Source organism: Peromyscus leucopus, chromosome 2, assembly GCF_004664715.2.
Source record: "Peromyscus leucopus breed LL Stock chromosome 2, UCI_PerLeu_2.1, whole genome shotgun sequence".
In the NCBI taxonomy this organism is placed as follows: Eukaryota; Metazoa; Chordata; class Mammalia; order Rodentia; family Cricetidae; genus Peromyscus; species Peromyscus leucopus.
In genome coordinates, this window is record NC_051064.1 from 68,961,830 (window position 1) to 68,975,896 (window position 14,067).

Here is a 14,067-nt window from a genome sequence, read left to right on the forward strand (position 1 = left end):
TCAGAAGGATTCGCATGGCTTGCTGAAGAGTGTAGGTGCAGAGCTACACATTTTAGAATCAATATATAATTTACTATTCAACTGTGGAAACTTTTGGAATGGAGAGATAGTGTTGCTAATAATTGCACTGGATACAAGTTGAAAGTTAAGAGCATTCTGGGAAAGTAAAGGTCTATTATGACTATTATAACAGGTGTCTAGCGTTGTATCAAGAAACACTTGGTACCTTGGTTTCTGCTGTCCCTATCACTTTGGATGGCTCTTGGGAACCTATTTGTCATACTGGATTGCCTGGCCCAGCCTTAATACAAGGGGAGGTGCTTAGTCTTAGTGCAAGCTGATGGGCCATGTTTTGTTGATAGCCTTGGGAGGCCTGCCCCTTTCTGAACAGAAACAAAGGAGGAGTGGATTGGGGGGAGGTTGAGGGAAAGTGGGGGGAGGGAATGGGAGGAGAAGAGGGAAGGGAAACTCTGGTTAGGAGGTAAAACGAATAAGTTTAATTTAAAAAAGTATAAGAAAAAAGATATAAATATGAAGGAGAAAATAAATAAATAAGCAAAGAAAGAAAGAAAGAAAGGGAAAAAAAAGAGCCACTTGGTACCTGTCTCTGAGTCAGCTTTTCAAACCTATTATAAAATCACCAAAACGTAAAATGATGAAATAATGATAATGAAGGGTAGAGGCTCTGAGAACTTCAAGAGTAGGTGATCAGAACAGCTTCCAGACACAAAGCATATTTCTATTCTATTTGTTTATTTTTATTCTTGTTGTTTTTACACTCCTACTACAGTTTCACCTCCCTCCTCTCCTCACAGTTCTTCCTCCCTATCTCTTCTCCCTCACCCCCCCCATCCACTCCTCTGTTTCTCTTCAGAAAAGGGCAGGCCTCCCATGGATGTCAACCAGTCATGATACATCAGGTTGCAGTGAGACTAGGCACCTCCTTTTCTATTAAGACTGGTGAAGGCAACTCAGTCAGATGAAAGGGTTCCAAAGGCAGGCAACAGAGTCAGCAACAGTCTCTGCTCCCACTGTTAGGAGTCCCACAAGAAGCCCAAGCGACACAACTGTAACATATAGAAAGCATACTTCTTATTCAAATACTATAAACATGCTGACAGGATCTGGGTGTTGTATTTATAAACTTGAATCAATTAAGCAATTGGTTTATTTATTCAATGGATATTTACTGAGGCATCCACCTGCATACCATATTACTATACAATGTGGGAAGTGTGCAAAGAAACTCTTTTCTGTGAATTAATGGAGGAAACAAAATGCACACAGGCTAAATTTAAACATACCCTCCTGAGAACACAAGAGGAAAGCTGATAACGCTTGTAGAAGCTTTATTAAAATCAGTGGTTTACAGGCAAGCTGTGAATTCTGGTATCTGCTGGGAGGGTGAGAATGGAGAATAGAGAAAAACACATCTTTTGAGTCAGAATCTAAGCAAAGAGGCAGACTCTGCAAGGAAGAGCTGGACACAGCCACCTAGTGGGGCATGGGATTTCTTTAGCAAATGGAAGAGTACCCAGAGAGTCAGAACAGACACGATTAGGATTTAGGCTGACAATCAAAGAAGAGATAGAAAGGGAGATAAGGAAAAGCTGTACTTTTTGAGTCAGAACTCAGAAAAGCTACCAAATCTGTAAGCAATGTTCTTCAAGCAACTGCATTGAGGGAAATACTTCTGCGAGGTGTAAGTCTGTTATCTCAGTAAAGTAACTATTCTTCTCAACTGCTCAATGTGCCATCAGCTTCCTGAGGGGTGGTCCTCTGGACAGGTCCAATTGGGTTAGTGTTGCCAATAGCCTGTTGAAGGAAGAAGAAGCACATCCTGCACCTAAGAGCTCTGACCCTTGGCACACTAAGGGCAGAGGGGAATGATCTGTACAACAGACATTTCCACCTCAAGGAAGCTACAATGTGCTATTTCTTAAGACATAAAGCTTGTTATGTTCTCATATATTTTTCTTCTTTTTCACTTTTTAAAAACTTTCTTTTTACTTATTCTTTGTGTCTTTCACATCATGCATCTCAATCCCATTCATTTCCCATTTATTTTTCTATATATGATTTCATGTCTTTGTTCTCCTTGGAAAACATTTTATTCCTTGTAAACATGCATTAATGATTTGTAGTATGTAGTTGCTCTCATTAAAAGCTCAGCATAAGAGGTGCTCTGGGTCCTTAGAGCTTCTTCCATGCCCTTTGGCCTCCCAACCTCCCTGCTGAAAATTAAAAAGAAAAACAACCAGAGGCTTACATTTTTCCAACACTAAACTTTCTTTAAGAACATCAAACAGGTACCTTTATTATTAGCTGGTCTGATTAGAAGTTCATCACTAATCTATTCTTAAGTGTATGTTCTAGGTGGTCACAATTTTGGGACAACTAGGATAAAAAAAATTTTTAAAGTTGAATTATTATTTAGCCATTTTTCATTAACTCAGCTCTCTCATGGATAACAGGGTAAAACTGTATTCTGGCAATATAAGGAGAATAAAATAGGCATTGTCCCAGCTCCAAAGGATTCATGGTCTAGTAGATAATAGAGTTATAAACTGTGGCACTCCAAGACTCTTATGCATGCTGAGATAAAATCCAAAGTGCTGTGGGATGGTCTGTATGTCAAATTGTTCTGATTGGTCAATAAATAAAACACTGATTGGCCAGTGGCCAGGCAGGAAGTAGGTGGCCAGGCTGAAAGTAGGTGGGACAAGGAGAGAGGAGAATTCTGGGAAGTGGAAGGCTGAGGCAGGGAGACACTGCCAGCCGCCGCCATGACCAGCAGCATGTGAAGACACCGGTAAGCCACCAGCCATGTGGCAAGGTATAGATTTATGGAAATGGATTAATTTAAGCTATAAGAACAGGTAGCAAGAAGCCTGCCACGGCCATACAGTTTATAAGTAATATAAGCGTCTGAGTGATTATCTTATATGTGGATTGTGGGACTGTGGGGTTTGGTGGAGCCTGGAGAGAAGCCCTCCAGCTACACCAAAGAAGTGTGAGAGACAATAAAGCACATGGATGTGTTGGATGCACATTCTAAGAGTGTGTACCATTTACAGCCTGTGCCATGTCAAGTGTGTCTTAATCTCTATCCAGTTTGTTTTTCTTTGTGAATTCTAGTCTTCTCATCTTACAAAGGATTATTATTATTTTTCCTATTTGCTTTCTCCTTTTTTCTTGGTTCTACTCTTTTGTTATTTCTTTCAAAATTCCATACAATGTATTTTGATCATAGTCATTCTCCCCCTTCCAACCTCCCCCCACATAAGCTTGTTGGTTCTCTTATTTTCTTGTTTCAATTAAACACCTTTTCATATATTTTGATAATATGTTCCCCCCCAACAGCTCCTTCCAGATCCTCTTACCTCCTTACCTGTACACCTGACTTCATATTCTCCTTCTCTTAAAAAAGAAAAACAGCAAAATCCAAACAAACAAACAAGAACAAAGAGACAAAAATGCTACAATAAAATAAAAAGCACCCCCACAAGACAAAACAAAACAGGATCTGCCCAGATTCAATCCAGATGGAGTCACAGCACTAAGAAGGGGAAATAGACACAGGTCCCACCCCTAACCAAGAACCTATTTGCAAATGATACCTGATAGCAAAGGGAAAATCAGTTTTCTCACAACGGAGTGTCACTGGTAGATCAACCACCCTTCGGGTCAGGCCCCATGCCCAGGAGTCATTGGCCAATACAAAACAGACTCCATCTGGATTGAATCTGGGCAGATCCTGTTTGTCCTGTCTTGGTGAGTTCATTCTGTTTGGTTTCTATTCAACTGCTTTCAGGTCCATTGTAACACAGACAAACTAATGTATCTGTGGCAACAATGAGACATTCTCATTAGATATTTCTTTAACAGCTGTCTGTAAGGATTTCCTATAGGAAGGTACCTCTGAGATGACTAGGGGAACAATAATGAAGAATATTTTCAGACTAGGGTTATATTTAGACTTTTCTATCCCACCAGCCACTCTCCAAATAACCACACAGAGACAATATTAATTACAAATGCTTGACCAATAGTTTAAGCTTGTATTTAGCTAGCTCTTATAATTTAATAAACCCATTTCTATTAATCTATGTGCTGCCTCGAGGCTCATTTACCTCATAAACATACTTTGCATCCTCACGATGTCTCTTCTGACTCTGCCTTTCTTCTTCCCAGGATTCCTCTGCCCTGAAAATCTTGTCTAGCTATCAGCAAGTCAGCTTTTTATTAACCAATGAGAATAATACATATTTGTATTGTACAAAAAGATTGCTCCACAGCATAGGGTGAATATGCTCACAAGGAGAACATTATGAGAATGAAATTATTGGGATAAAGATAGTTGGAGAAATAGAAATGTTTTGCGTGATCCACAGCTCATATCTTCTGGCAAAAGGTAGAAGATGTATCATTTATGGGGAAGATAATGTTGGAATACAGACAGAAGCCAGGTAATGCCCAGCTCTTTATGCTTTGCAAAGATATTTGGACTTCACCCATGCTATGATACAGAAAGGGAGAGATAAAATCAAAGGAATCATGAGGAAAAGTTAGATTCAGGCAGTTGCACAATGGGACGAGAAGAAATGAGCAACCAGTAATGCAGTTAAAAGACAGCTGTACGAGTTCAGATAATGAATAGCAATGTTCTGAAAGCCTTAGCTATGGGTGGAGGGAAAGTCAAGATTCTAAAGGTTTTAGAAAGCACAGTACATGGGATTTAGTGATTCATTGAACTTGTCAGGTGATTAAGGACTAAAAGTATAGGCTGACTCAGAGAAATGTCTACAATATAAAAAAAAGGATTCCTCCAGATAACTTAATGGGTGACAATTCCAATTATTGCTGCCATTTGTTTGCACCATACTTATCTCCAGATGAATAACAGTTTTCATCACTGAGCAAGAATGTACCTGATTGAAGATAGGCAAGCACATTATTGATTCTTAAAGGGCTGTAGTTAACTCTGTGCTTAACAATTCAAGGAAGTTAATACAAAAAACAGACAGATTTCATCCAGAAATTACAATAAAGAAAAGTGGAGCTAGTTGAAGGGAACCTGCTTCCAGAATGGTCTTTAAGGTTATTCAGAGCTTCAAAGCTTTGTGGCATTTTCAGTAATAGAATTTAATGCTACATGCAACCAGCATTCTGGAATTTAATTAGGTCATTTTATTAATTCCAGAATGGGAAGTTCATTTGTGCAGCTAACACTTGCTACATGTACTTTGAAGCAGAACACTAAAAGATAGCATCTTCAACTTTGTATGACTCCGAAAAACCTTAATGTCGTCATGCTGGGAAAGCGTCCAACTATCACAGAGGAGTGACTTGTAATTACAGTTTAGGCTAGTTTAAGTCTCTACCTTTGCTAGTCTTCTCCAGTGCACATTCATTCTCTTTCTTAGGAAATTTGTTGCTGTTGAGTTACTTGTCTAAGGAAGTGACCATCAGGAACCAGTGAGCATTGGTTTAGTTGTAGAGGGAAAGTGGTGTTAGCCTACCCTTAAATTTAGATACACAAAGCAGGATGAGATGAGATGCTCTTTTTCAAGGAACATTTTTGAATCTACTTTTTAAATGTGATTTCATGGATTACTATTTTAATTTATACATATAGCATTTGAGATAGTAACCAAGAGTAGAAATTAGATCCAAGTAATACATTGCATGTAAAGATACCAGTGTTGGGCATGTACATCTAGAGTTTCTCTGATACTAGTTAATTACTATTGAAAGTTAAAATTTCCATAAAAATGTTGCTCAATATCTGTTATTACCAAAGAAAGAAATGCTTACATCTTGTTTCTCTAGCATCACCTAAGTACTTGTGAGATATAATTTGTTACAAATTTTGAAAAGATTAAAAAACATTTTGTAGGCGGGCGGTGGTGGCGCACGCCTTTAATCCTAGCACTCGGGAGGCAGAGGCAGGCGGATTTTTGTGAGTTCCAGGTCAACCTGGGCTACCAAGTGAGTTCCAGGAAAGGCGCAAAGCTACACAGAGAAACCCTGTCTTGAAAAACCAAAAAAAAAAACAAAACAAAACAACAACAACAACAAAAAATTTTGTAAACTATTCAAGGGTTTATTATACTCAAATTTGAAGGAAAATATTTATTTTTCATTCAGCTAGCTAAGATTTGACAATTTTTATTCCAATTCTATTTTCTACTTAGGAGAAGCAATTTAGAGAAGACACTTCACATGTAGCTCCTAGAGTTTTACATATTTAAGGAGCTTATAGATGACAGAGTTTAGACTTAAATTACAGTCTTCAGGCTGGAAGTTTCAACTATTCGTGTAAATGATTGCAGGCTACATCTCTCAGAGCTGTTTAAATTGTTGGTTTGACTAAGATGGTGAGTTGTCCCTCAAGACCAAGTGATCACCATTCCCATGTATTCGTATTTCCTTTCTGTGTTGCCTCATCTAATCCCTTGCCTTGCAAGCGATCTTTGCCAGGATACTGACTTGCTTTGTGTATCTTTGTTTTGGGATTTAACTTCTTTATAAAATATCAATATAGCTTACTCTAAAGGGCACCCAGAGTTAAATTTTGAGTCTACAAAAATGCTGTGAAATGCTAAGAGAAATATTAAAAAAAATCATCAAAGGAAAAGAATAAAATAAAATGATAAGAGGGTCGGAGGTTATAGGTATAACTGAGATAAAGTTAATTAAGAAGAAAGATTGCATAATAAATTATGACAAGCTCTACTTTTACAGAATATATAAAAATAAAATGTTAATACAACTAACTTTAGCTAAGATTTTTCTACCAGATAGTAATTAATGAACAAATATTTTGGTTTATATTAATGGTTGTAAGAAGTCATGAATTTACCTCAAATTGTAGGCTATAGTAATTTATTATTGCTTCCCCCAGAAAACTTAGTGATTAGATCTTTGTTATAGGATATTATTTTAAGATGTTACATTTGTTTATGCTGTGGAACATTTGGTTAATGATGCAAAGATGTGTTGCATTCTTTTATGTTGTATTTGTTTAACTCTGTGAAGTTGTATTGCTTTGCCTGTTTAAAATACCTGATTGGTCTAATAAAGAGCTGAGCAGCCAATAGCAGGGCAGGAGAATGGATAGGCAGGGCTGGCAGACAGAGAGAATAAAAAAGCAAGAGAGACCAAGGAGCAAGAAAAGAAGGGGCCAGCCACCCAGCTACATAGTCAGCTATGAAGTAAAAATGACAGTAAGATTACAGAAGTAAGAAAAGGAAAAAGCCCAGAGGCAAAAGTTAGATGTGATAATTTAAGCTAAAGAAAGCTGGCTAGAAATAAGCCAAGCTAAGGCTGGACATTCATGAGTAATAATAAGCCTCTGTGTGTATCTATTTGGGAGCTGTGTGGCAGGCCCCCCAAAGAGTAAAGAGTAAAAAACAATCAACAATGGATCTTATTGCTGAAGATATCACATACTAGAGTCATAGGACATGGAAAAGTCAAGTTGATATCAGCCTGGAAACTTCATATTTACTGGTTAGTTTTAAAGGTGCTAGAATGTTCTATTTATGATAGATGGAAAGAAAAATATTCAATAATCTTACCTAACTGTGAACCCTGTCAGCTACAGTAATGACAAGCCTGTCAGTATATGCCCTGTGGGGAAATAGTGGCACCAAATACCATGGGTGTAACCAACCACTTCACGATTTGATGTAAAGTCTGCTACATAGATGGAATCCATGCTTCAAGCCATTAACTGAGCCAAGAACCTCTGACTAAATAGGTCCCAGGTCTTAAGGGAGAACCTAATACTATTATTCTGCAAGTAGTATTAAACTGTCCCTAAAGTTCTTATATCCATAGATTAGATGATCTTTCAACCTCCAAGGAGAAATTTCTGTTTTCAGCAAACGGTAGTTAATACAGAGACCCACAATTGGGGGTCTCTGTATTATTACATCATGTGGAGAGTAAGATATGTCTCTGTATAATTGCATCATGTGGAGAGTAAGAAAGTGTGGAGTGCTCAGTTCTAAATAGGATGTCTATATCACAGCCCCTTCCCCAAAGGCTCAGATATTATAGTAGAAGAGGGGTGGAAAGATTGTAGGAATCAGTGGCAGTGGCAATCTACAGAGAAAACACTATTTGTTGTACCTATCAGGACCACTTCACACATTAACTCAAAGCAAGTGTGACTACAGGATGCACAAGACCTGTACCAAACCAAGCTAGCCTAAATCCCAGCATGGACTGGGAAGGGGCTCATGAAGTCCCCCTACTCCTAGCTGAGAAGTAACTGGAAATTGACAGTCACTGTGGGGAGAAAGAATAAGCTTTCTTTTGGGATGTGGCCCCAAAATGACTCTAGCAAATGGTCAATGCACACACAGGCAGCACTGCTTGGACTTCGTTGGGTTTATAAAAGAAAGAAAGACTTATAAAATGGGTGGTAAAAGTGGTAAGGAAGGCGGGGGATTGCAGGGAAGGGAATAGGGTGCAGATTTGATCAAAACACGTATGTGTGCTAAAAGTATTAATAAAAGGAAGTCAGGAAGAGACGTGTGGAAATTACTTTCACATACAATGTTATTTAACTCTTGCTTTTGTTTTGGATTGTAAATTTTATGAATAGAAAGTAAGAAAGAGAGCATCGCAATATGGCAAAAAATTTTCTAAAGATTTCATTTATTTATTTATTCATTTATTTATTTATATGCATGTATGTTTGTATGTGTGTGTGTGTGTGCGCGTGCGTGTGTGCGTGCGTGCGTGCGTGCGTGCGTGCGTGTGTGTGTGTGTGTGTGTGTGTGTGTGTGTGTGTATGTGCACATTCACTCTCGCTTGTGTGCCTACTCATAAAAGCAAAAGAGTAACAGGTCCTCTGGACTGTAGTTGCAGGTGATTCTGAGCTGCAGGACATGGGAACTGAACTTGGGTCATCCAGAAGAGCAGGAAGTACTCTCAACTGCCAAGGCATCTTCAGTCTTTTGTTTGAAATATGTCTTAAAGGAAGGCCCCAAAGAGTAACAGCTCAGTTACTTTATCATTAAAGAATATGCTCAGCACATGTTCTCCTATCTCTGGACCTTTTCAAATTCCTTTTTTTTTTTTTTGCCTCTTTGTGGGGGCACTTTTTACCTATGGGGTGGAGGAAAGAATCATAAAATTCAGGGATGAAGCAGTTGTCTCATTGCATGTACTCTGATGATTATTGGTGAAAATTTTACTGTTCTTAACAATGTTAGCATATTACTTAATATAGTATTGCTGTAATACGGAAGGTCAAAATTTTTGTGGCTATCAATAATAACTGATAACATGTTGAACATCTATTTGGTATGAGATATTCAGCTGCACTCTTTATGCATTACAGTAGTTATTCAAATGTCATTATGAGCTATTAACATATTTCATTGTTTCAGATATACATCTTTTCCTTATCTTAATTTTTGATAAGTTCCACAATAAATAGCACGCAATTGTAATAAAACCATGATCCTTTCTATGATACTTAAAGTTGTGCCTAGTACAACTTTATAATATATTATATGTTAATTATTATAGATTATATAAAACACACTATTAACTATTTCACAGGTGAATAGTTAGTGAGGTTAGCAATGTGCACAGGGTTATATTAAAAGGAAGTGAGAGACTTCTGTTACCCCTAAAACTGGAAATATTGTTCTCCATCATCTCATTGTACATCAGCTATCTATGCCATTTTGGAGTAGCATGAGTTTTCTACATTTTGTTCAATAGGTAATGATTTTGATAATCTTCTTTCCATCATGTTAAGAGTTTATCATCCTATTAATCATGCCAGTAGCAAAGATACATTGAGTACCTGAGTATTTGGCTTTGTAAGAACACATACTAAATAGCTGTCTCAGCAGAAAATAAAACACCCCTTCCCACTTAGATCACTTGTTTATGTCATTTAGCTGGAAATACGTTTTTTTCTGTTTATTTGATGTAGCTATGTCTTTTAAAAACTAGATAAGACTACTGATTGTCAGCTTTCTGGCACAGGGATTTCTAAGACTGGGAATCATCTCTTTGGAATGTAGTCCTCAGGGAAGAGAGCATCCCTTTCTCCAGGGCTCAGAAGCCCAATGGTGGCAAATGACTGGCTCTTAGTTGCAGAACTACGTGTGTAATAAATTTGGTAGGAAGTTACTTTTCTTCTGGACAAAGCCAATTAACTAACAGATGGTCAGCAAATTACCAAGGAAATTAAGAATGGTCTAGGATGAGCTACACGTGACAGACTGTGCTGTCAAGTCATCTTACCTGAGGAGGATAGTTTATTTTGAGAATTTATGTGTAATGGGTTTTATTGCTTACTTACATAAAAGAGGTTTCTTTTGAGTTTGTAAGTCCCTAGTAGACTGCATTCGACGTGACTCACAAAGGCCTGACTGGTAATAAACGTGTTCCCTTTCTCCTTTCATCTTGTGAAGTCTGGTTTGGTAGAATGTTTTATTTCAGTTCTATTCCCCTGGCATCTGCAAGCATAGAAAGTTAGCTGGGAACGAGTTAAATAACTGCGGGAATTGGTTTAGTGATGCAGGTTCATTCCATCACAATGGTCCTATCAATCTGTGTTTATATATACATGATTTTGTGCTTCTGTAAGTGTGTCTACGATTACTCCCCCCCCGCCCCGCATGTGAATATTTAAAACTCAGACAGCTGCTGCTTTGTTGAAGAGATGGTGGCAAGTTGATCCACGGAGTATAAAACCAGCAGTGATGTGTTCTGAATTAATATTCTGTGAACAATAACTGCCATGTCATGGCCAAGATTGTAAATTTGAAAGTTTTTGAGACTTCTGCATTCAACTTCCTAAAAAGCTTAGTGTCACTGTAATGTGGGACCTATAAATTAGAATTTCCTCAGGAAATCCCATGCAGGGGGTAGGGGCTAGGCCAACCACAGGAGCCCTGCTGCTAGAGGAGGGACCTATCTCCTAGTTCTTGGCTCACAGCTGAATTTAGTCTGTGTGCCTCCTGGGATTTAGTTTTTCTTTTATGTCTGTATATTGTTATGGACAAAGGGGATAGATGGTGTTAATTTCTCTTATTCTCTGGTTCTGGCCAAGTCGGTAAATGAACCCATGTTCTACCATGTCCTGTCTGTGTTTTAGTGGATTATTGATCATTGAACCTTACATTCTGACAAATTCATGATGAATGCCTGATGATGGAGCTTTGCTTTCTGTCAGCTATTATCACATCACAATTTTTTTGCTTTATTATCCCAGGCTATAAAGGTTTCTTAATTTTTTGCTGTTTTGAATAAATGACTTAATATGCAACTAATGTGTTTGGAAGGAGAGTCTAACTGGAGTTTCAGGGTGAAACCCTCAGCTCTGGAAGCCCCAGCAGCTAAGCTCTGCCATCTGTCCCAAGATTTCAAGAAAGAGATGAGTCATGACGAAAAAACAGAGAAGAGATTTAATTGATGTGGCTACATCATAGTGACTCCAAGTCTGCCTTTAGGGTACCAGTGTGAGGCTTTGGTTGCAACAGAAGGGAACTGGGCAAAGGACATAATTAAGCTGCTGCGGTTAGGGTATGACATATTGATTGTTATTTCAGCTCCTTCTGCAGGGTCTGCAAAGACTTGAGGCGACAAACAGGATTGCTGGAGGTGGTCACCTCTGCTCAGGTACAACTGTCATCATCTGGAGGACCACATATCCTTCAAAGTTTTTTTCCCTTTCTGGAATTCAGAATGACGGCAGGATGGCACTGACCCATCCTTGTGCCTTCGGTGCTCAAGGCCAAGGTTTAGAGTTAATGGATTTTAGTAAAAACCTCTTGTTTCCAAATGCCTGTTACAATTGTTTATTGAAAAAGACACAGCAGAAACCATACACAGAAAGGAATTCTGAGTTTTGTGATTTTTCTTTTCCCAGTCAGGGTCAAAACATTTTTAGGCTTCAGAAAAGATTCTGTGGCTCAGTTTATTTTTGGTAATTTTTCATTGTTTTTTTAAAATTTTTAAATTGTGTGTGTATGGTTGTTATGCTTCCACATATGTATATTTGCACACATGCCTTCAGGGACCACAAACAGAACTGGATTACTGAGTCATTGCTCCAAACCCCCTCTGATTTATTTTAGATGACAAAGGGTAATCACATTATTCAACTCTGGGGTCTTCTCAGTGTTGGAAGGTCCAATTTTAAACTTATTTGGCACTATAATGGGCTAACTCTTTCTCTGTCACGGATGATATACCTCCTCCTCTCCATCAGTGATTATCTAAGCCCTTAAGATAGCCAGAGCTTTGGCAACATGGCTAGCATGAGTTTGAAAGAAACCCGTCCAGTGTGGTTCCTGTGTGGGATACAGAATTCTCTAAACTGGGAGTCGGAGGCAGTGCCCTTGAAACAAGTCTGTGAGGGGAAAAGTCACATGCCTTCATGGGCAAGTGAAATGGGAAATGCACAGATAGGACAATTTTAATGGTCTTAATCTAAGTGGGATTTCACTACCAACGAAGGTGCATTAGCACATCAGAAAAGGAGGTTAGGGAGATACTGAGACCAAAGCTAGATAATTTGATACACTTCTTTAAGAAAAAAAATACACGTATTTGTATTTGCATATATATATATTAGATAGTAGACAAAGTACCTACTCAGATCATGAATTCTCTGAGTTAATTATCTACTTAGATCACTAATTCTTGGAATTAGAAGGTCATACAGTGCTCAGTGGACACATGCCATTCTCCCAGTTATTCAGACTCAAACTTGGAGTAATCACTTTGTCTTCCCTTCACTTTCCGATTTTCATGCTATTCTGTAGCAAACATATCAGCTTAAGGCATCTTCTGAATTTAATGTTCACTGTGGCCACCTTGTCCTAAACTTGGATAAATTCTTTACTGGATTGCTGGCTTCATCATTCCACTCGTATCAAAAAAAAAAAAAAAAGTTATTTTCCATACTATAGCTAAAGCTGCCACTCAAATTAAAGCCACAGTTATTTTTGAGAAAGTTCTGTACTATGCACTCCTCAACTATAGTTCTGATTTTATTTTTCTACCACTCTCCCATATCCTTTCACTCCAGCTATGTGAGGAAAAGCTATCCATGGCCTCAGAAACAAGTGCACTTAGCATACTCTTTCCTGCCAGTGTTTTTTTACACACACTTTCCTTTTCTTTCCTTGGGGCTTTGCTCCTTTGTCACCTGCACGGACACTTTCACTGATCGCCTTATCTAAGCACTACACCTGGTTATCTCTGGTTCCTTTCTTTATACAACTTTTAAAACAGTAATATTATTTATATATCTTGCTGATTTTTCTCCCCCCCCCTTCTCTCTCTCGCCCACCGATCTTTATTTGTTGTCCTTGAGCAGAAAGCAAACTCCATAAAGAAAGGGATTTCTATTGAGCTCATCACTGTGGAGGTTGAGAGAGTTTATCAGAGACTAAGCTGGGGCCACCTGTTGGGAAGAGTATGAAGAGGAAGAAATGCATACAGGTGGAGTAGAAAGGGAGAAATAAAACAATGCTATGCTATGAGTACCGTACTATGTTTCGCAGGCAGTTCTGAAGTATGCTATGTGTGGATGTGTGCCTATGTTCATATATTTCAACCTAGTTATTAAAGTGAGAAATCCACAGAGTTTGCTTAATGGGCAAAGGAATTTTTTAGGGAAAAACTCATTGTACAGAACAGAATTGTCACAGGTTCTGGAATGCTGAAGCAAAGTCTCATGCTGTTCAGGCCATCTGAGTCAGTTCTGCATTCAAGTTCCCCGAAGACATGAAGAAGAGACTGCCTATGTGCATCTCAGGTCTTAAAGGTAGCTGAGAGGCCACACCCTGGGGCATGTATGTACTTCAAGGTCATAGGCAGGTAGAACAGTTACTTGCTGCATCTCTAGAGGCGGTGCTTCAAGGTCATAGACAGAACAGCTATCCACTACAAGTTATTGAAACCAAGCCAGTGAAGTTCAGTCACTCACTGTGGTGGTTTGAAAGGAATGGTTCCCATAGCCTCATGTGCTTGAATGTTTGGTCTGTAGGGAGTGGCACTATTAGGAGATATTACCTTGTT